Source organism: Haemaphysalis longicornis, unplaced genomic scaffold, assembly GCF_048455015.1.
Source record: "Haemaphysalis longicornis isolate Haplotype H1 unplaced genomic scaffold, Haemaphysalis longicornis Haplotype H1 scaffold_3, whole genome shotgun sequence".
In the NCBI taxonomy this organism is placed as follows: domain Eukaryota; kingdom Metazoa; phylum Arthropoda; class Arachnida; order Ixodida; family Ixodidae; genus Haemaphysalis; species Haemaphysalis longicornis.
Window position 1 is genome coordinate 156,094,158 of NW_027526335.1, and position 20,885 is coordinate 156,115,042.

Sequence of the window (20,885 nt, forward strand, 5' to 3'; positions counted from 1 at the left end):
GCCAGCAAATCAGAGTGGGAAATGAGGGGCTCGTTGAAAACAAGACAGAAATAAGGGTTGACAGTCAAGAAAACCCGGAAAGGAAAGGCGAAAATGGGGCACGTCCTTGAAACCGACAAAGAATTAGAAAGGCAAAAGAAAGTGGAGAAAAAATGGCCCCCGGTTGGTATCCGCACCCACGGCCTCCACAATACGCGTCTGGTGCAATGACAACTACGCTACCGGCCGGGCTATTTTCCTCTCCACTATCTGGGGTATTTATGTTAAGGTATTTTTATATCCTGCGCTTGGGGGTGGTAGCCAGCGCCACTCAGACTACCCGGGGTGAAGATTACCTTCTTTTTAACACTCGGGCTGTGACTCGAGTGTGTAGGACATGTTGAGAGTGGTCGATCGGCGTTGAACACTCTTAACCTCCCTATTGCACCAACAGTGCCAGAACGCAGGTGCTCGCTTTCCAAGTAGCGAATCGGAATAGGAAATTAGGGGCTCGTTAAAAACAAGTCAGAAATAAAGGTTGGCAGTCACGAAAACCTCGGAAAGGTAAGGGGAGAAAGTGGAAGGTCATTGAAACAGTTCATGACTTTGGAAAGGCAGAAAGAAAGTGGAGAAAAAATTCCGCCAGGTGGGATCCGAACCCACGACCTAAAGAATACGCGTCTGAGGCGATGACCACTACGCTACTGGCGGGGCTATTTTCCCTTTCACTTTCTGGGGCATTAATGTTAGGGTATATATATATATATATATATATATATATATATATATATATATATATATATGTCGAGAACGATAAAACTCACAAAGCGCGGAGAAATAGTATATGTAAAGAGTCGGATACACAGCAAGAACCGTATCAATGAACGTTTACTTACGTAGCTGCAACGGGACTTACCTTCATCAGAGTACAGTTACATGCTTTTGCTGTCCAAATCATGTAATCATGTAACAGAAAGCATGGAACTGTACTCTGATGAAGGCAAGTCCCGTTGCCGTTACGTAAGTAAACGTTCTTTGATATTGTCCTTGCTGTGTATCCGACCCCTCATACTATCAATATATATTATATATATATATATATATATATATATATATATATATATATATATATATATATATATATATATATATATATATATATATATATATATATATATATATAGGTAAGAAGAGACAGAGACACACGAGAAAAACATTAAAAACAAATATAAAAGTTCACTGACGTTTCAGGAAGAGGACTTCCTTTCTTCAGAGTACAGAACAAGTTGGTTTCATGGTTCATGGCTATATATATAGAGCAAATGTAGCAAGGGTTCAGGGCAGGGAAAGGCAAGGAAGAGTTTGTACAATGGGATTATAGTTGGGGTTGTATATATAGAGAAAATGTAGCTGGGGTTGAGGGCAGGGCAAGGCAAGGGAGTGTTTGTACAATGGGATCATAGTTAGTGGGCAGCAAAAGAATGAGAGAAGTGGAAGAGGGCAAAATGAAAAAAGGAGAAGAAAACGATAACAAGAACCCACACTCACGCGGTACGGACATGAGAAGAGCCATACAAGAAAATAAACAACCAAAAAAAGAAAAATTTAACAAGGTAATACACCTTTTCCCCCGTGGCAACAGGGGTGAAAGAGGGGTCAAAACAAGATATGCCCATGCACGTATTTGACATTCGCAAAAAAAATCAGAGTCATGCTGAACGAACATGACAAAACAACAAAAAAGAAGATACAGAACAGGAAAAAATATAGAAAAGTAATTACCCTTTTACCCTTTGGCAATATCGGGGAAAGAGAGGGGTGAAAACAAGATATGCCCTTGCACGCATTTTGCATGTGCGTAAAAAAAAGATAACAAAGAAATCACAGTCGCCTGGTGCGAACATGAGAAAGAAGTACGAAGAAAAAGAAATTACCAAGGTAATTGGTATTTTCAGTGTCCCGTGGCAACTGGGGGCAAGAGAGCGGTCCAAAGAAGATACATCCATGCAAGCAAAAGGCGAACATCTGCCCATAAACACCCGTTCTAAGAATCAGGGTCAGGTGATTGAAACATTAGAGTACTATACTTGACTTCTGTTGGTGGGAGGCAATTGTCGCGCCCGAAAGCAGTAAGACAGGCAGTTTCCACAGGAAATGAGTATAAATTTGCATACAAAGAGGGGGAAAAAAGGAAAAAAGAAAAGGAGAAAAGAAGACAGGGCCAAACAAGTCATGAAAAGAAAGATAACAGAAGGCGGGTGCACGCGTATGGCGCGGCTCCGGGTGGTACACATCTGGTCGGCATGTGGTACCAGTTCAGGGAAGGCCGAGGCGGTCAGCAATGAATATTAAAAAACAGCAATAGAAAAAGAAAGTGGAGAGGAAAGCAATCACACATGCTCGCGTGCACAAATTGATTACAAGGTGAGAGTATCAAAGCTAACAATGGTACCGCAGCGTTCTACCCAGAACATAATGTCCAGACTTGCTGGTCAAATTTGGTTTAGTGAAGCAACTGTGCTGAAAAACGCGGGGCTAGCAGGAAACTATAACCGTCTACGGGGGGTCACCAACTGATGGGAGAATATTATCGGGGGAAGGAAATGAACAGGCATAACACTATCCTGAGAAATGCAGCCGAAATTTTCATCAGAGGAAAGACACGTTAATTTCCCATAACTTTCATTTATGCCAAATGGCGCTGACTTCAACTTGTAGATGAAGTAGGACTCACGCACCTCGCGATCGTGATGCGTTTCAAAACTAGGTTCGAGAATTGTGGCCATCAGTTGTTCAAAAGAATGACCAGGATTGTTAATATGCTTTGATAGAGGCAAAGAAGGGCAGGTTTTTGCATTGGAGCAGTGATTGTTAAACCTGAAACGAAAGGGTGTTTCAGCTTGGCCGATGTATTGTTTGTTGCAGAGGGTGCATTCTAGCAGGTATACGACGTTGGCGGAATCGCAGTTAAAGTTCCCTTTTACATTGACATAATAATTTGAAGCTATGCTGGCGGCGCGCTGTGTGGTGGTCATTTGTGGGCATACCTTACACCGTGGTTTATTACAGGGCACGCAACCAGTAGTCTGTGATCGGCTGATGCTCGATTTGGTAAGAACGTCGCCCAAATTTTTGCTGCGTCTAAAACAACGCGTGGCACTTCGTGAAATATTCTTTTTAGGCGTTCACTTTGAGCAAAGATATTGTGATGTCTCCGTAGTACGGATGCAACATTCGAAGAAGAGGCGGAATGGGTAAAAACTAGGTTTATTTGTGGATTACCCAGGCAGCACAGGACTGTTCGGCCTAAAACAGGCCGGTGTATTTTGGCCGGTGATTTTCTGTCCGGCCGTTTTCCGGCAGCCATGTTCGGCCCATGTCCAAATGTGGGCCTTTTGGCCGTATACGGCCGTACTCCGATGGCTGTCCAACGGCCAGTGTCCGTCGGCCAGTCGACCGGCTTACGGTCATACGGCCAGATTCCAGCCGTAGGGCTCCGGCCATTCCAAAGCAACCTGTGTACGGCCGAAGTACGTCCGCCGGAGGACAGCCGAGATGCGGTCGTCGGACTCCGGCCGGACTACAGCTACCGGAAATACGGCCCTGCTACGGGCATTGGAGTTGAGCCACAGTACGTTAGCTGTACTGAGGCCGGTCGCTGCATGTCGCGCAAGCAGATGACTCATTCGCGCAGTGCAGAAGCAGCACAAACCCAGCATTTTGGGTCCAATGCAGCCACATCAAAGTGAGTTCGCGCGCAAGCACCAGCCGTCAAGCTTTCAGCGCAGCTTTGCTTAATTACCAGCCTCAGTTGACAGCAAAATTCATTTATTAAACAGTGCTCACAAATTATCGGTCCTTTAATTGCTGTGCCTCTTTTACTGCCGAACACAGAAAATATTCAGTTCTTTGTAGAGCTTGAATAGATGTATTGTCCAGATCCTGATATCCTCTGTGGGGCGGCTTACCTGTAATAAACGGGGAAAGAGGAGGGGGGGGGGGGGCGGCGGAGGGCATATACTTTAGTGGGTTGAATTTCAGAGAGATAAATTGCCCCGCTTTTAGCCAATTTCTTTTAGGGCAATATTCCGGAACACTTTCATGCTATGACTACATAAACTATTTTTATAACAGCTGCTTGACCAATTTTGATGTATATAAAACCGGCGTGAATGCCTTTACGAAGCGTTTTGGTTCTCAACAAAACACTCAGGAGCATTTAATATAACTCCTTCACAGAAAAGTATGTCCAGTTTTTTGCCCATTTTTCTTGCAAAGACATTTTCTACTCGATCAACTTTTCTGATGATCTTGCGCAGGGCTGATCCTAAGAAGGAGCGAACAGGTACTTTCATTTTCAATCTATTTTAATGTTGTTTTCATGAGTGTACGTCCGCACCACTCAATAGTCCAAAAGAACTTAATTTTCTTCTAATGTCATACTACGTTCAAAAAATTCTAGACGCGTCGCGAATGACGCCCTGCTTCAGGTGGCTGCAGTTGTATCCCTTTGTGTTCACGCAAGGAAAGGCGTAAAATTAGAGTTACATAATTTGTTTCAAACCAATAACATAGCAATGGTAGCATGTATACAGGAAACCTTGCATACTGCAACGAATAGGGAATAAATATTTTATTGGTCAAGGTTGAATGCGTAGGGTTCTCAACCCGTCGGAGGCAAACTTGCGCCTCTGGAAGTTTATTTCTTTATTTCTTTATTGTTTTTTATTTGTTTATTTATTTATTGTTTTATTTATTTATTTATTTATTTATTTATTTATTTATTTATTTATTTATTTATTTATTTATTTATTTGTTTGTTTGTTTGTTTATTTGATACATGCTTTATTTTGCATGCATTACAGAAGGGAGATACATAACACTAAGCATTAAATATGAGACAAAATAACAAAATAATTCTACAAAGCGCGCTGAAAATCGTCAATAAAAACAGTTAATGCAATCATACGTCGAAGATAATTACACTGCAGCATTGATGTAAAATAAAAGGAATCGCGCAAGGCGTCACCTTTAAAGAAAAGTTAATAATTTGCTTTAAGCTAGCGGTCCCACTTTGAGATATGTAGAATGGCGCTTGGACATACTTCTCCCCTTCTACAACAGTTTTCGAATAATAGATATTACGAAAAAAGTTAAACCTGTGGTTTCGTCTGTGATCTTTCACGTCCTACCATTTCAGTGTACTTTTACTTTCTCTCATGCTAAGTTGAGCGTGCCAATTACCTAATACGAATTGCACTGACATATTCTGTATGTTTTCGAGCGTATGAACGAGCTCTTTGGTGTAGGGATCCACGAAAACGCATGCGTACTCCAAGATTGAGCGCACATGAGTGAAATACGGTTGTTCTTTTCAGTTAGATGGAGGTTCACTGAAATTTCGTCTCAGAAAGTCAAAAACATATGCAGCTGTAACTTTTATGGTGTGAACCTGCCTATTTAACCTCTAACCACTCCCTAAATAAACTCCTAGGTATGTATATTCCTCGGCCGTTGTCACAGCAGCATAATTTACGGTATACGTATCCAATTGGAATGAAGGTTTTCTTGTAAAGGTGCCGTTAACACACTGTTTAACATCCAAAAACTTTTCTGAATCAGCACACCAGGATGTTATTAAATGCGAATAAAGCTGCAGGTATACGGAATCACGTTCATTCGCTATAGTCCGGTTAACTACACAGTACTTTTGAACAAAGCTATAGGGCCAATAGTAATAACAATGCAAAAACCGATTCATTCAGTTCATAGGATGAAATGTACTACGCAGAAGGTGATATGCAACACCATCATTTGCTTTTCTGCAGTCCAAGAATATACAGTCAATTACTTTAAACTTATCTATTGCAAGAGCCAAATTGTGCGTGAACTCAACAATCTGCGTTGAGCAAGAAAATCCTGACAAAATCCGTGTTTGCTAGGATGCTGGCGTTTATGTTTACCCAGATGAGTCATGTCCCAAGAGTAGCTAAGCTCACCTTCAAACATCGGAACTAAATTAACAGCTAGGCTTCGTCAGTGACAAGGCTCTGTTGTTATTGCAAACTTAAAATAATTTTTTTTCTAAATAGGCAGTCGTAAAATCCCCTGAAGTAACATAGTGCAGGGCATGAAGTTGATCCTACCAATGCACGAGCGAGTCTCTTCTACGTTTATCACCAACAACATAGTGCAACATTGCTTGTCGCAGTTTAATTGTAAGCAGAATAACTTGCGCTTTTGCTCGCACTTGCCTTTCTTTGGTGGGGAGTCCTTGACATGGTGGCGGTTTAGCTCCTGCGTGGTTGCCGCTTGCTCGACGCCCTTGAAGGCCAGTTATTTTGGTGAACCATCTCCATCTCGGATCGGACATCTCTGGTGGATCGATGTCTCCAATGCTCTCCATTTCTTGAGCGGGCGAATAGCCTCGAGATGATGCGTCGACGAAGCCGGAGGCAGAAGCGTGGTAGCGGCGATGACTGGCGAGGCTTAGCTCACCCGTCGGTGTGGCACAGTCTTCTTGTGGCAATAAATGACATTTCGATGGCCTAAAAGGTTCCCTGCTAATGTCCAGTGAGTCCTTGTACCTTGCCCGTTCACCGAGAACACTCATTACTGTTTGACAAACGATGTTCGTTCATTTAAAACGTAGAAACACGGAGCGGATGAAAAACGCGTCCCCGTCGTTCGGCTCCCTAACGGCTCTTTGTCCCCCCAGAAAAAAACCGGTCGGTCTCCTTCCAAACACGTCTGTGCATGAATTCTCGGCGCCCAGGCGCGAGCCGTTGTTCGGCTGGATACCGTTTGCCGAAAAAAGGACGTATAACCAGATACCTTACGTAGGCCGGTCTCCTCTTGAACACCGGTTGCCAAATATTCTGTGGCCATTCGCTGGCCGTAATTCGGCCGAAGACAGCTAACCGAATGCAAAACGTATATTCTGGGGCCGTACGTCCGCCGGACGCGCGGTTCACCGTTGAAACAACGAATGCACGGCAGCCGCGCTCCGGCCGGTCTCCTTTCGAACACCAACTGCCGCAAGAATACGCATATTCTGTGGCCGGTCGCTTGCCGTGCTTCGGCCGATTACCGCTTCCCGAAGAAAAAACGGATGCCCTAAGGCCGTACTTCGGCCGTTCTCTTTCTCAACATCGGCAGCCGTAAGAGAACTGAATATCTGGCAGCCGGTTAGCTGCCGTTGTGCGTCCGGACACGGGCGGACGGAAAAATGCCGAAGCGCTGGTTGCCGAATGTTGGCCGTTCAACGCATGATCAGTGGCTGCCAGAACCTGGATGCTGGCCGGACATGCCAGAAAGCGGCCATAGACGGGCCGGTCTTGGGGCACACTTTCTGTGCCGCCTGGGTAGGCTTTGGACCTTTTGTGCGGAGAATGATGTCAGGCACTGCAAGATTGCAATACCTTGTAGCCAATCTCACCGTTTTCGGCGAATTTGCAGAAGCTAAGCGGATTTAGATTCTAACTGCAGAGAACTTAAAACCACGCTGTAGAATAAAAAATACCCAGAGCAGTTGATCGATGAGTGATTACACGAGCTAACCAGTTGAACCGCTCCGAAATTCTCCGCAAAAAAGCTCCGAAACGCAATCCCCAAACAAACCTCGTTTTTACCCATCCATTCTCTTCTACGAAAGTTGCATCCGTACCAAGGAAACGTCACAATATTATTGCTCAAAGTTAACGCCTAAAAATAATATTTCCCAAGCCGCCATGGATTGATTATAGACGCAGAAAAAATTTGGGCGACGTTTTCATCAAATCCAGAATCATCCGACCACAGACTACTGGTTACATGCCCTGCAACAAACTACGGTGTAAAGTATGCCCACAAATGACCACCACACATCGCGCCGCCAGCATAGCTTCAATGTATTATGTTAATGTAACAGGGAACTTTGATTCCACCGACGTCGTATACCTGCTGGAACACACCCTCTGCGGCAAACAATACATCGGCCAGACTGAAACACCCTTTCGTTTGAGCTTTACCAATCACCGCTCTCATGCAAAAACCTGCCATTCTTTGCCTCTATCAAAGCATGTTAACACTCCTGGTCATTCTTATGAACAACTGAAGGCCACAATTCTTTAATCTAGTTTTAAAACGCATCACGAGCACGAGTTTTGTGAGTTCTACCTCATCTATAAGTTTAAGTAAGCGTCGTTTGGCATCAATGAAAGTTATGGCAAATGGACGTGTCTTTCCTCCGATTACAATTTCGGCTGCATTTCTCAGGATAGTCTTATGCCTGTTCATTTTCATCCCTCGATAATATTCTCCCATCAGTTGGCGACCCACCGTAGACGGTTATAGTTTCGTGCTAGCCCCACGTTTTTGAGCACAGTGGTTTCACTAAACCAAATTTACCCAGGAAGTCTGGACATTATGTTCTGCGTAGACGGCTGCGGTACCATTGATAGCTTTGATACTCTCACCTTGGAATCAATTTGTGCACGCGAGTGTGTGTGATTGCTTTCCTCTCCCGTTTCCTTTTTGTATTGTTGTCTTCCAATATTCGTTGCTGACCGCCTCGGCGTTCCCTGAACTGGTACCATGTGCCGACCAGATGTGTACCGCCCGGTGCCGCGCCATACGCGTGCACCTGCCTTCTGTTATCTTTCTTGTCATGTATTGTTTGACCCTGTCTTTTTTTTCTCATTTTCTTTTTCCTTCTTTTTTCTGCTCTTTGTATACGAATGTACACTCATTTTCTGTCGAAACAGTATGTCTTACTGCCTTTGGGCGCAACCCTGGCCTCCCACCAACAGAAGCCATCTATAGGCACCGTGGGCTGGTGTTTCGAGAGTGACCGCAGCGCCGCCGAACTGCGGTGCCGTCAAAAATTGGATGTTTGTCAGCCCGAAGGAGCGGCTGTACGCGGCAGAGATTCCGCAGTCGTTGCGAAGAAGTAACATTAGTACTGCGTATTTTAGTGTACTGCAGGGCCTACAGCACCCGCAACATTTTTAAAAATGTTGCAAGCAGGCTGCCAAAAAAATAGTTTATCTCGGTTTTCTTGAAATGAAGCGAAAAGGCGACAGCGATGAATCCGCGCAGTGCGACGTGCAATGTAAAGAACGCCGACCGACTTCTGGTGATAAATGTGCTTTTTTGCTGTTTTGTGTGAATGTGGTTTATACTCAGGGATCTTCTGTGCACCCCCGCTATCAGCTTCGCAGGGGGGACGTGCGACAGGTGGTGCCTGGAGAAACTTGCATAGGCAACGCGAACTTTGTCGGGAATAAAAACAGCGCGCAAGCATATACACCCCAGCAATCTTCCCTAAATGCTGCGGAATATGACGCAAATCACCGGTTGACACGAAACTGCAGTGATTCTACAGGCAACCACCGCAGCTAAACGAATGGGCCATTAATATGTGCGTCAGTCATCTTGAAGCTGTGACGGTGTCTTCGTTTTTCTTTTTTTTTTTTTTGCTTAGCTTATGCCTACCCCGGCATTTTAGTATTGCGTGTTGCTGATGCTTTAAAAATCTGTATGGTTTATTCCTCTTCTGTATTAGGGTGCTGATCGCTGCTTACCCCTTACTACGTGTACGCGTGGGGCTTCTGCCCGTGCGGCCTCGGCGGCTGCTTTGACGCTGATAGCGCGGCCCACTCCATGCGTCTAACATTTCGTTCACTCAAACAGACGGTGCTAAATTGGCCAGTAGCTGCCCGGTGTTCACAGTTATGTGTTGATGAACATAGCAACTGCATCAGCATGTTACACGAGCCACGGCACCCGGCCTTGCGCGAGAAGCTTGCCTTGCCTACCTCGCTTAGATTCACTGAACTCTTCGTAAAGTGCAGCGATGCGTGAGCCGCATGTTCTCAACACAACTCACAACCGTTCACTGTACCCACATTTAACTGAAAGTTGTAGCACGGCGCCGCGCCCATCGAAGTGCTCCGTTGCGCTCGCTAGCTCCTCCCGGACGCAGCAGCATGGCTTGCGGCGTGTTGCTGGTGACCTGGTTTTGCGGTGGGTTTGTTATAAAAAAACGTGCCAATATTTCCTATGTCTCTAAAACCGTTAAAGCGATCGCGCTAGTTTGAGCAATCACTCATCGCAGCGTAGCACGGCCAGTGCGGCGCAGCGCGCAAGCGGTGTCAACAACATCCGATAAATGCCTCCACTGGCCGTAGGTGGCGCTGGTTGTTCAGGCGCCAGTGTCGCCACCATACCAGAGCACGGAGCCTATAGTACTCTCGTGTTTCAATCACCTGACCCGGACCCTCAGAACGGGTGTGTATGGGCAGATGTTCGCCTTTTGCGTGCATGGGCATATCTTCTATGGACCACTCTCTTGCCTCTTTGGATGAGCACGACAGAAAAGAAACAACATGAGAGGTGAGCAGAAAAGCAAAGGGGGGCATTTCCTTTGCAAATGTCTACAAAGACTGTCGTCTTTTGACGACATTTGCAACGAAAGGAGCAGATGCGCGGCCAATTTTTTTTTGTTTTTTTTCTTGTTTGGCTCTTTTTTCTCATGTTCATAGCGCGTGACTGTGGGTTTTTGTAATCCTTTTCGTTTCTTTTTTTCTTTTTTTCCCATTCCACTTCTCTCATTCTTTTGCTGCCCACAACCATGATCCTATTGTACAAACTCTTCCTTCCCTTGCCCTGCCCTCGCCCTTGCTACCTTTTCTGTATATAAATAACCCTGAAACAAACTTATTCTGTACCCTGAAGAAAGGAAGTCCTCTTCCTGAAACGTCACTAAATTTTATATTGGTTTTTAATATTTTTCTCGTGTGTCTCCGTCTCTACTTACCTTATTTTTTCGCGCTCTGTGTGAGTTTTTATGTTTCCAGACTATCTTCTACCATGAGCACTGCCAGGACCACGAAGAAAGACGCCATCCGGAAGACGACGCTGTTCTGCTAGAAGCTTGCGCACCTCGGGTCGGCCTAAAGCTTTCATAAACCTCCCCTTGAACTCGGCCCAGGTAGTCATCTCTCGTTGTTGGGTATGGAACCAAAGTTCGGCGAGATGCGTAAAAGAGAAGCCCACGTTGTTTTTTTTCATGGCGTCGTCCCACTTGTTGTGCGTGCTGATGCGCTCAAAGGTAGAAAGCCACTCATCCACGTCACGATCGTCTATCCTGCTGAACATAGCGGGGTCCAGCGGGCGTGCGGTTCCAGGGCAGACAATCGGTGGAACCTGGACCGCGGGAATAGGCTCATGGACTGGTTCGTGGGATATTGTGGTGGGCAGCCGCCGGTTTCGAAGCTCCAGGTTTTACGATGGACCCGCACACTCCACCAATTGAAAGGGGGTTTATTGGCAGCGAAGCGCCGTCAACGAAACGGGCAGTCCAAGCTATGTCGGACAGACTAGGCTTCTGCTTCTTCTGTCTCGCAGCCGCTGCTAGCGATGATTCGTGAACCAGCCATACGGGCGGGTTGACCAGTGGTTGCACAAAATTCTCATTACAATATATATATATATATATATATATATCAAGGTTGCAGTCGTCATTGCCAGTGCTATTCGGCTTTTTTCGAAATATTTAATAGGGCCGAATGACGTGTGCTTGTCACGTTTCTTTGATTCATTGATAAATAAGCGAAAATATAAGTCGAGAAAAAATCCGCCGTTTTTCCGGGAGCGGGACTCGAACCCACATCTCCGCATAACCGGTGCGGTGCGTTAACCAATTACGCTATCCCGCAGCGGCTTCTCTCTCGACTTTTAAAGCGGGGGTTTATATTTACAAGAGCTCTGAGGCCGGTCAACTAGCGCCGCCCCTCGACTACCGCGGGAGACGTAGAACGTCTTCTTTCCCAGCGGCCGCCACGTAGAACGTGGTCGGAGGTCGGGGTTAGCAATTGGCATATCCGAACTGCTGGAGCCAGTGCCTCGTAATGCATGTAGCAGAACAGAGAGATACGGGACGAGGGACTCGGTAAAGATACATATCAAGGTTGCAGTCGTCATTGCCAGTGCTATTCGGCTTTTTTCGAAATATTTAATAGGGCCGAATGACGTGTGCTTGTCACGTTTCTTTGATTCATTGATAAATAAGCGAAAATATAAGTCGAGAAAAAATCCGCCGTTTTTCCGGGAGCGGGACTCGAACCCACATCTCCGCATAACCGGTGCGGTGCGTTAACCAATTACGCTATCCCGCAGCGGCTTCTCTCTCGACTTTTAAAGCGGGGGTTTATATTTACAAGAGCTCTGAGGCCGGTCAACTAGCGCCGCCCCTCGACTACCGCGGGAGACGTAGAACGTCTTCTTTCCCAGCGGCCGCCACGTAGAACGTGGTCGGAGGTCGGGGTTAGCAATTGGCATATCCGAACTGCTGGAGCCAGTGCCTCGTAATGCATGTAGCAGAACAGAGAGATACGGGACGAGGGACTCGGTAAAGATACATATCAAGGTTGCAGTCGTCATTGCCAGTGCTATTCGGCTTTTTTCGAAATATTTAATAGGGCCGAATGACGTGTGCTTGTCACGTTTCTTTGATTCATTGATAAATAAGCGAAAATATAAGTCGAGAAAAAATCCGCCGTTTTTCCGGGAGCGGGACTCGAACCCACATCTCCGCATAACCGGTGCGGTGCGTTAACCAATTACGCTATCCCGCAGCGGCTTCTCTCTCGACTTTTAAAGCGGGGGTTTATATTTACAAGAGCTCTGAGGCCGGTCAACTAGCGCCGCCCCTCGACTACCGCGGGAGACGTAGAACGTCTTCTTTCCCAGCGGCCGCCACGTAGAACGTGGTCGGAGGTCGGGGTTAGCAATTGGCATATCCGAACTGCTGGAGCCAGTGCCTCGTAATGCATGTAGCAGAACAGAGAGATACGGGACGAGGGACTCGGTAAAGATACATATCAAGGTTGCAGTCGTCATTGCCAGTGCTATTCGGCTTTTTTCGAAATATTTAATAGGGCCGAATGACGTGTGCTTGTCACGTTTCTTTGATTCATTGATAAATAAGCGAAAATATAAGTCGAGAAAAAATCCGCCGTTTTTCCGGGAGCGGGACTCGAACCCACATCTCCGCATAACCGGTGCGGTGCGTTAACCAATTACGCTATCCCGCAGCGGCTTCTCTCTCGACTTTTAAAGCGGGGGTTTATATTTACAAGAGCTCTGAGGCCGGTCAACTAGCGCCGCCCCTCGACTACCGCGGGAGACGTAGAACGTCTTCTTTCCCAGCGGCCGCCACGTAGAACGTGGTCGGAGGTCGGGGTTAGCAATTGGCATATCCGAACTGCTGGAGCCAGTGCCTCGTAATGCATGTAGCAGAACAGAGAGATACGGGACGAGGGACTCGGTAAAGATACATATCAAGGTTGCAGTCGTCATTGCCAGTGCTATTCGGCTTTTTTCGAAATATTTAATAGGGCCGAATGACGTGTGCTTGTCACGTTTCTTTGATTCATTGATAAATAAGCGAAAATATAAGTCGAGAAAAAATCCGCCGTTTTTCCGGGAGCGGGACTCGAACCCACATCTCCGCATAACCGGTGCGGTGCGTTAACCAATTACGCTATCCCGCAGCGGCTTCTCTCTCGACTTTTAAAGCGGGGGTTTATATTTACAAGAGCTCTGAGGCCGGTCAACTAGCGCCGCCCCTCGACTACCGCGGGAGACGTAGAACGTCTTCTTTCCCAGCGGCCGCCACGTAGAACGTGGTCGGAGGTCGGGGTTAGCAATTGGCATATCCGAACTGCTGGAGCCAGTGCCTCGTAATGCATGTAGCAGAACAGAGAGATACGGGACGAGGGACTCGGTAAAGATACATATCAAGGTTGCAGTCGTCATTGCCAGTGCTATTCGGCTTTTTTCGAAATATTTAATAGGGCCGAATGACGTGTGCTTGTCACGTTTCTTTGATTCATTGATAAATAAGCGAAAATATAAGTCGAGAAAAAATCCGCCGTTTTTCCGGGAGCGGGACTCGAACCCACATCTCCGCATAACCGGTGCGGTGCGTTAACCAATTACGCTATCCCGCAGCGGCTTCTCTCTCGACTTTTAAAGCGGGGGTTTATATTTACAAGAGCTCTGAGGCCGGTCAACTAGCGCCGCCCCTCGACTACCGCGGGAGACGTAGAACGTCTTCTTTCCCAGCGGCCGCCACGTAGAACGTGGTCGGAGGTCGGGGTTAGCAATTGGCATATCCGAACTGCTGGAGCCAGTGCCTCGTAATGCATGTAGCAGAACAGAGAGATACGGGACGAGGGACTCGGTAAAGATACATATCAAGGTTGCAGTCGTCATTGCCAGTGCTATTCGGCTTTTTTCGAAATATTTAATAGGGCCGAATGACGTGTGCTTGTCACGTTTCTTTGATTCATTGATAAATAAGCGAAAATATAAGTCGAGAAAAAATCCGCCGTTTTTCCGGGAGCGGGACTCGAACCCACATCTCCGCATAACCGGTGCGGTGCGTTAACCAATTACGCTATCCCGCAGCGGCTTCTCTCTCGACTTTTAAAGCGGGGGTTTATATTTACAAGAGCTCTGAGGCCGGTCAACTAGCGCCGCCCCTCGACTACCGCGGGAGACGTAGAACGTCTTCTTTCCCAGCGGCCGCCACGTAGAACGTGGTCGGAGGTCGGGGTTAGCAATTGGCATATCCGAACTGCTGGAGCCAGTGCCTCGTAATGCATGTAGCAGAACAGAGAGATACGGGACGAGGGACTCGGTAAAGATACATATCAAGGTTGCAGTCGTCATTGCCAGTGCTATTCGGCTTTTTTCGAAATATTTAATAGGGCCGAATGACGTGTGCTTGTCACGTTTCTTTGATTCATTGATAAATAAGCGAAAATATAAGTCGAGAAAAAATCCGCCGTTTTTCCGGGAGCGGGACTCGAACCCACATCTCCGCATAACCGGTGCGGTGCGTTAACCAATTACGCTATCCCGCAGCGGCTTCTCTCTCGACTTTTAAAGCGGGGGTTTATATTTACAAGAGCTCTGAGGCCGGTCAACTAGCGCCGCCCCTCGACTACCGCGGGAGACGTAGAACGTCTTCTTTCCCAGCGGCCGCCACGTAGAACGTGGTCGGAGGTCGGGGTTAGCAATTGGCATATCCGAACTGCTGGAGCCAGTGCCTCGTAATGCATGTAGCAGAACAGAGAGATACGGGACGAGGGACTCGGTAAAGATACATATCAAGGTTGCAGTCGTCATTGCCAGTGCTATTCGGCTTTTTTCGAAATATTTAATAGGGCCGAATGACGTGTGCTTGTCACGTTTCTTTGATTCATTGATAAATAAGCGAAAATATAAGTCGAGAAAAAATCCGCCGTTTTTCCGGGAGCGGGACTCGAACCCACATCTCCGCATAACCGGTGCGGTGCGTTAACCAATTACGCTATCCCGCAGCGGCTTCTCTCTCGACTTTTAAAGCGGGGGTTTATATTTACAAGAGCTCTGAGGCCGGTCAACTAGCGCCGCCCCTCGACTACCGCGGGAGACGTAGAACGTCTTCTTTCCCAGCGGCCGCCACGTAGAACGTGGTCGGAGGTCGGGGTTAGCAATTGGCATATCCGAACTGCTGGAGCCAGTGCCTCGTAATGCATGTAGCAGAACAGAGAGATACGGGACGAGGGACTCGGTAAAGATACATATCAAGGTTGCAGTCGTCATTGCCAGTGCTATTCGGCTTTTTTCGAAATATTTAATAGGGCCGAATGACGTGTGCTTGTCACGTTTCTTTGATTCATTGATAAATAAGCGAAAATATAAGTCGAGAAAAAATCCGCCGTTTTTCCGGGAGCGGGACTCGAACCCACATCTCCGCATAACCGGTGCGGTGCGTTAACCAATTACGCTATCCCGCAGCGGCTTCTCTCTCGACTTTTAAAGCGGGGGTTTATATTTACAAGAGCTTAGAGGCCGGTCAACTAGCGCCGCCCCTCGACTACCGCGGGAGACGTAGAACGTCTTCTTTCCCAGCGGCCGCCACGTAGAACGTGGTCGGAGGTCGGGGTTAGCAATTGGCATATCCGAACTGCTGGAGCCAGTGCCTCGTAATGCATGTAGCAGAACAGAGAGATACGGGACGAGGGACTCGGTAAAGATACATATCAAGGTTGCAGTCGTCATTGCCAGTGCTATTCGGCTTTTTTCGAAATATTTAATAGGGCCGAATGACGTGTGCTTGTCACGTTTCTTTGATTCATTGATAAATAAGCGAAAATATAAGTCGAGAAAAAATCCGCCGTTTTTCCGGGAGCGGGACTCGAACCCACATCTCCGCATAACCGGTGCGGTGCGTTAACCAATTACGCTATCCCGCAGCGGCTTCTCTCTCGACTTTTAAAGCGGGGGTTTATATTTACAAGAGCTCTGAGGCCGGTCAACTAGCGCCGCCCCTCGACTACCGCGGGAGACGTAGAACGTCTTCTTTCCCAGCGGCCGCCACGTAGAACGTGGTCGGAGGTCGGGGTTAGCAATTGGCATATCCGAACTGCTGGAGCCAGTGCCTCGTAATGCATGTAGCAGAACAGAGAGATACGGGACGAGGGACTCGGTAAAGATACATATCAAGGTTGCAGTCGTCATTGCCAGTGCTATTCGGCTTTTTTCGAAATATTTAATAGGGCCGAATGACGTGTGCTTGTCACGTTTCTTTGATTCATTGATAAATAAGCGAAAATATAAGTCGAGAAAAAATCCGCCGTTTTTCCGGGAGCGGGACTCGAACCCACATCTCCGCATAACCGGTGCGGTGCGTTAACCAATTACGCTATCCCGCAGCGGCTTCTCTCTCGACTTTTAAAGCGGGGGTTTATATTTACAAGAGCTCTGAGGCCGGTCAACTAGCGCCGCCCCTCGACTACCGCGGGAGACGTAGAACGTCTTCTTTCCCAGCGGCCGCCACGTAGAACGTGGTCGGAGGTCGGGGTTAGCAATTGGCATATCCGAACTGCTGGAGCCAGTGCCTCGTAATGCATGTAGCAGAACAGAGAGATACGGGACGAGGGACTCGGTAAAGATACATATCAAGGTTGCAGTCGTCATTGCCAGTGCTATTCGGCTTTTTTCGAAATATTTAATAGGGCCGAATGACGTGTGCTTGTCACGTTTCTTTGATTCATTGATAAATAAGCGAAAATATCAGTCGAGAAAAAATCCGCCGTTTTTCCGGGAGCGGGACTCGAACCCACATCTCCGCATAACCGGTGCGGTGCGTTAACCAATTACGCTATCCCGCAGCGGCTTCTCTCTCGACTTTTAAAGCGGGGGTTTATATTTACAAGAGCTCTGAGGCCGGTCAACTAGCGCCGCCCCTCGACTACCGCGGGAGACGTAGAACGTCTTCTTTCCCAGCGGCCGCCACGTAGAACGTGGTCGGAGGTCGGGGTTAGCAATTGGCATATCCGAACTGCTGGAGCCAGTGCCTCGTAATGCATGTAGCAGAACAGAGAGATACGGGACGAGGGACTCGGTAAAGATACATATCAAGGTTGCAGTCGTCATTGCCAGTGCTATTCGGCTTTTTTCGAAATATTTAATAGGGCCGAATGACGTGTGCTTGTCACGTTTCTTTGATTCATTGATAAATAAGCGAAAATATAAGTCGAGAAAAAATCCGCCGTTTTTCCGGGAGCGGGACTCGAACCCACATCTCCGCATAACCGGTGCGGTGCGTTAACCAATTACGCTATCCCGCAGCGGCTTCTCTCTCGACTTTTAAAGCGGGGGTTTATATTTACAAGAGCTCTGAGGCCGGTCAACTAGCGCCGCCCCTCGACTACCGCGGGAGACGTAGAACGTCTTCTTTCCCAGCGGCCGCCACGTAGAACGTGGTCGGAGGTCGGGGTTAGCAATTGGCATATCCGAACTGCTGGAGCCAGTGCCTCGTAATGCATGTAGCAGAACAGAGAGATACGGGACGAGGGACTCGGTAAAGATACATATCAAGGTTGCAGTCGTCATTGCCAGTGCTATTCGGCTTTTTTCGAAATATTTAATAGGGCCGAATGACGTGTGCTTGTCACGTTTCTTTGATTCATTGATAAATAAGCGAAAATATAAGTCGAGAAAAAATCCGCCGTTTTTCCGGGAGCGGGACTCGAACCCACATCTCCGCATAACCGGTGCGGTGCGTTAACCAATTACGCTATCCCGCAGCGGCTTCTCTCTCGACTTTTAAAGCGGGGGTTTATATTTACAAGAGCTCTGAGGCCGGTCAACTAGCGCCGCCCCTCGACTACCGCGGGAGACGTAGAACGTCTTCTTTCCCAGCGGCCGCCACGTAGAACGTGGTCGGAGGTCGGGGTTAGCAATTGGCATATCCGAACTGCTGGAGTCAGTGCCTCGTAATGCATGTAGCAGAACAGAGAGATACGGGACGAGGGACTCGGTAAAGATACATATCAAGGTTGCAGTCGTCATTGCCAGTGCTATTCGGCTTTTTTCGAAATATTTAATAGGGCCGAATGACGTGTGCTTGTCACGTTTCTTTGATTCATTGATAAATAAGCGAAAATATAAGTCGAGAAAAAATCCGCCGTTTTTCCGGGAGCGGGACTCGAACCCACATCTCCGCATAACCGGTGCGGTGCGGGATAGCGTAATTGGTTAACGCACCGCACCGGTTATGCGGAGATGTGGGTTCGAGTCCCGCTCCCGGAAAAACGGCGGATTTTTTCTCGACTTATATTTTCGCTTATTTATCAATGAATCAAATAAACGTGACAAGCACACGTCATTCGGCCCTATTAAATATTTCGAAAAAAGCCGAATAGCACTGGCAATGACGACTGCAACCTTGATATGTATCTTTACCGAGTCCCTCGTCCCGTATCTCTCTGTTCTGCTACATGCATTACGAGGCACTGGCTCCAGCAGTTCGGATATGCCAATTGCTAACCCCGACCTCCGACCACGTTCTACGTGGCGGCCGCTGGGAAAGAAGACGTTCTACGTCTCCCGCGGTAGTCGAGGGGCGGCGCTAGTTGACCGGCCTCAGAGCTCTTGTAAATATAAACCCCCGCTTTAAAAGTCGAGAGAGAAGCCGCTGCGGGATAGCGTAATTGGTTAACGCACCGCACCGGTTATGCGGAGATGTGGGTTCGAGTCCCGCTCCCGGAAAAACGGCGGATTTTTTCTCGACTTATATTTTCGCTTATTTATCAATGAATCAAAGAAACGTGACAAGCACACGTCATTCGGCCCTATTAAATATTTCGAAAAAAGCCGAATAGCACTGGCAATGACGACTGCAACCTTGATATGTATCTTTACCGAGTCCCTCGTCCCGTATCTCTCTGTTCTGCTACATGCATTACGAGGCACTGGCTCCAGCAGTTCGGATATGCCAATTGCTAACCCCGACCTCCGACCACGTTCTACGTGGCGGCCGCTGGGAAAGAAGACGTTCTACGTCTCCCGCGGTAGTCGAGGGGCGGCGCTAGTTGACCGGCCTCAGAGCTCTTGTAAATATAAACCCCCGCTTTAAAAGTCGAGAGAGAAGCCGCTGCGGGATAGCGTAATTGGTTAACGCACCGCACCGGTTATGCGGAGATGTGGGTTCGAGTCCCGCTCCCGGAAAAACGGCGGATTTTTTCTCGACTTATATTTTCGCTTATTTATCAATGAATCAAAGAAACGTGACAAGCACACGTCATTCGGCCCTATTAAATATTTCGAAAAAAGCCGAATAGCACTGGCAATGACGACTGCAACCTTGATATGTATCTTTACCGAGTCCCTCGTCCCGTATCTCTCTGTTCTGCTACATGCATTACGAGGCACTGGCTCCAGCAGTTCGGATATGCCAATTGCTAACCCCGACCTCCGACCACGTTCTACGTGGCGGCCGCTGGGAAAGAAGACGTTCTACGTCTCCCGCGGTAGTCGAGGGGCGGCGCTAGTTGACCGGCCTCAGAGCTCTTGTAAATATAAACCCCCGCTTTAAAAGTCGAGAGAGAAGCCGCTGCGGGATAGCGTAATTGGTTAACGCACCGCACCGGTTATGCGGAGATGTGGGTTCGAGTCCCGCTCCCGGAAAAACGGCGGATTTTTTCTCGACTTATATTTTCGCTTATTTATCAATGAATCAAAGAAACGTGACAAGCACACGTCATTCGGCCCTATTAAATATTTCGAAAAAAGCCGAATAGCACTGGCAATGACGACTGCAACCTTGATATGTATCTTTACCGAGTCCCTCGTCTCGTATCTCTCTGTTCTGCTACATGCATTACGAGGCACTGGCTCCAGCAGTTCGGATATGCCAATTGCTAACCCCGACCTCCGACCACGTTCTACGTGGCGGCCGCTGGGAAAGAAGACGTTCTACGTCTCCCGCGGTAGTCGAGGGGCGGCGCTAGTTGACCGGCCTCAGAGCTCTTGTAAATATAAACCCCCGCTTTAAAAGTCGAGAGAGAAGCCGCTGCGGGATAGCGTAATTGGTTAACGCACCGCACCGGTTATGCGGAGATGTGGGTTCGAGTCCCGCTCCCGGAAAAACGGCGGATTTTTTCTCGACTTATATTTTCGCTTATTTATCAATGAATCAAAGAAACGTGACAAGCACACGTCATTCGGCCCTATTAAATATTTCGAAAAAAGCCGAATAGCACTGGCAATGACGACTGCAACCTTGATATGTATCTTTACCGAGTCCCTCGTCCCGTATCTCTCTGTTCTGCTACATGCATTACGAGGCACTGGCTCCAGCAGTTCGGATATGCCAATTGCTAACCCCGACCTCCGACCACGTTCTACGTGGCGGCCGCTGGGAAAGAAGACGTTCTACGTCTCCCGCGGTAGTCGAGGGGCGGCGCTAGTTGACCGGCCTCAGAGCTCTTGTAAATATAAACCCCCGCTTTAAAAGTCGAGAGAGAAGCCGCTGCGGGATAGCGTAATTGGTTAACGCACCGCACCGGTTATGCGGAGATGTGGGT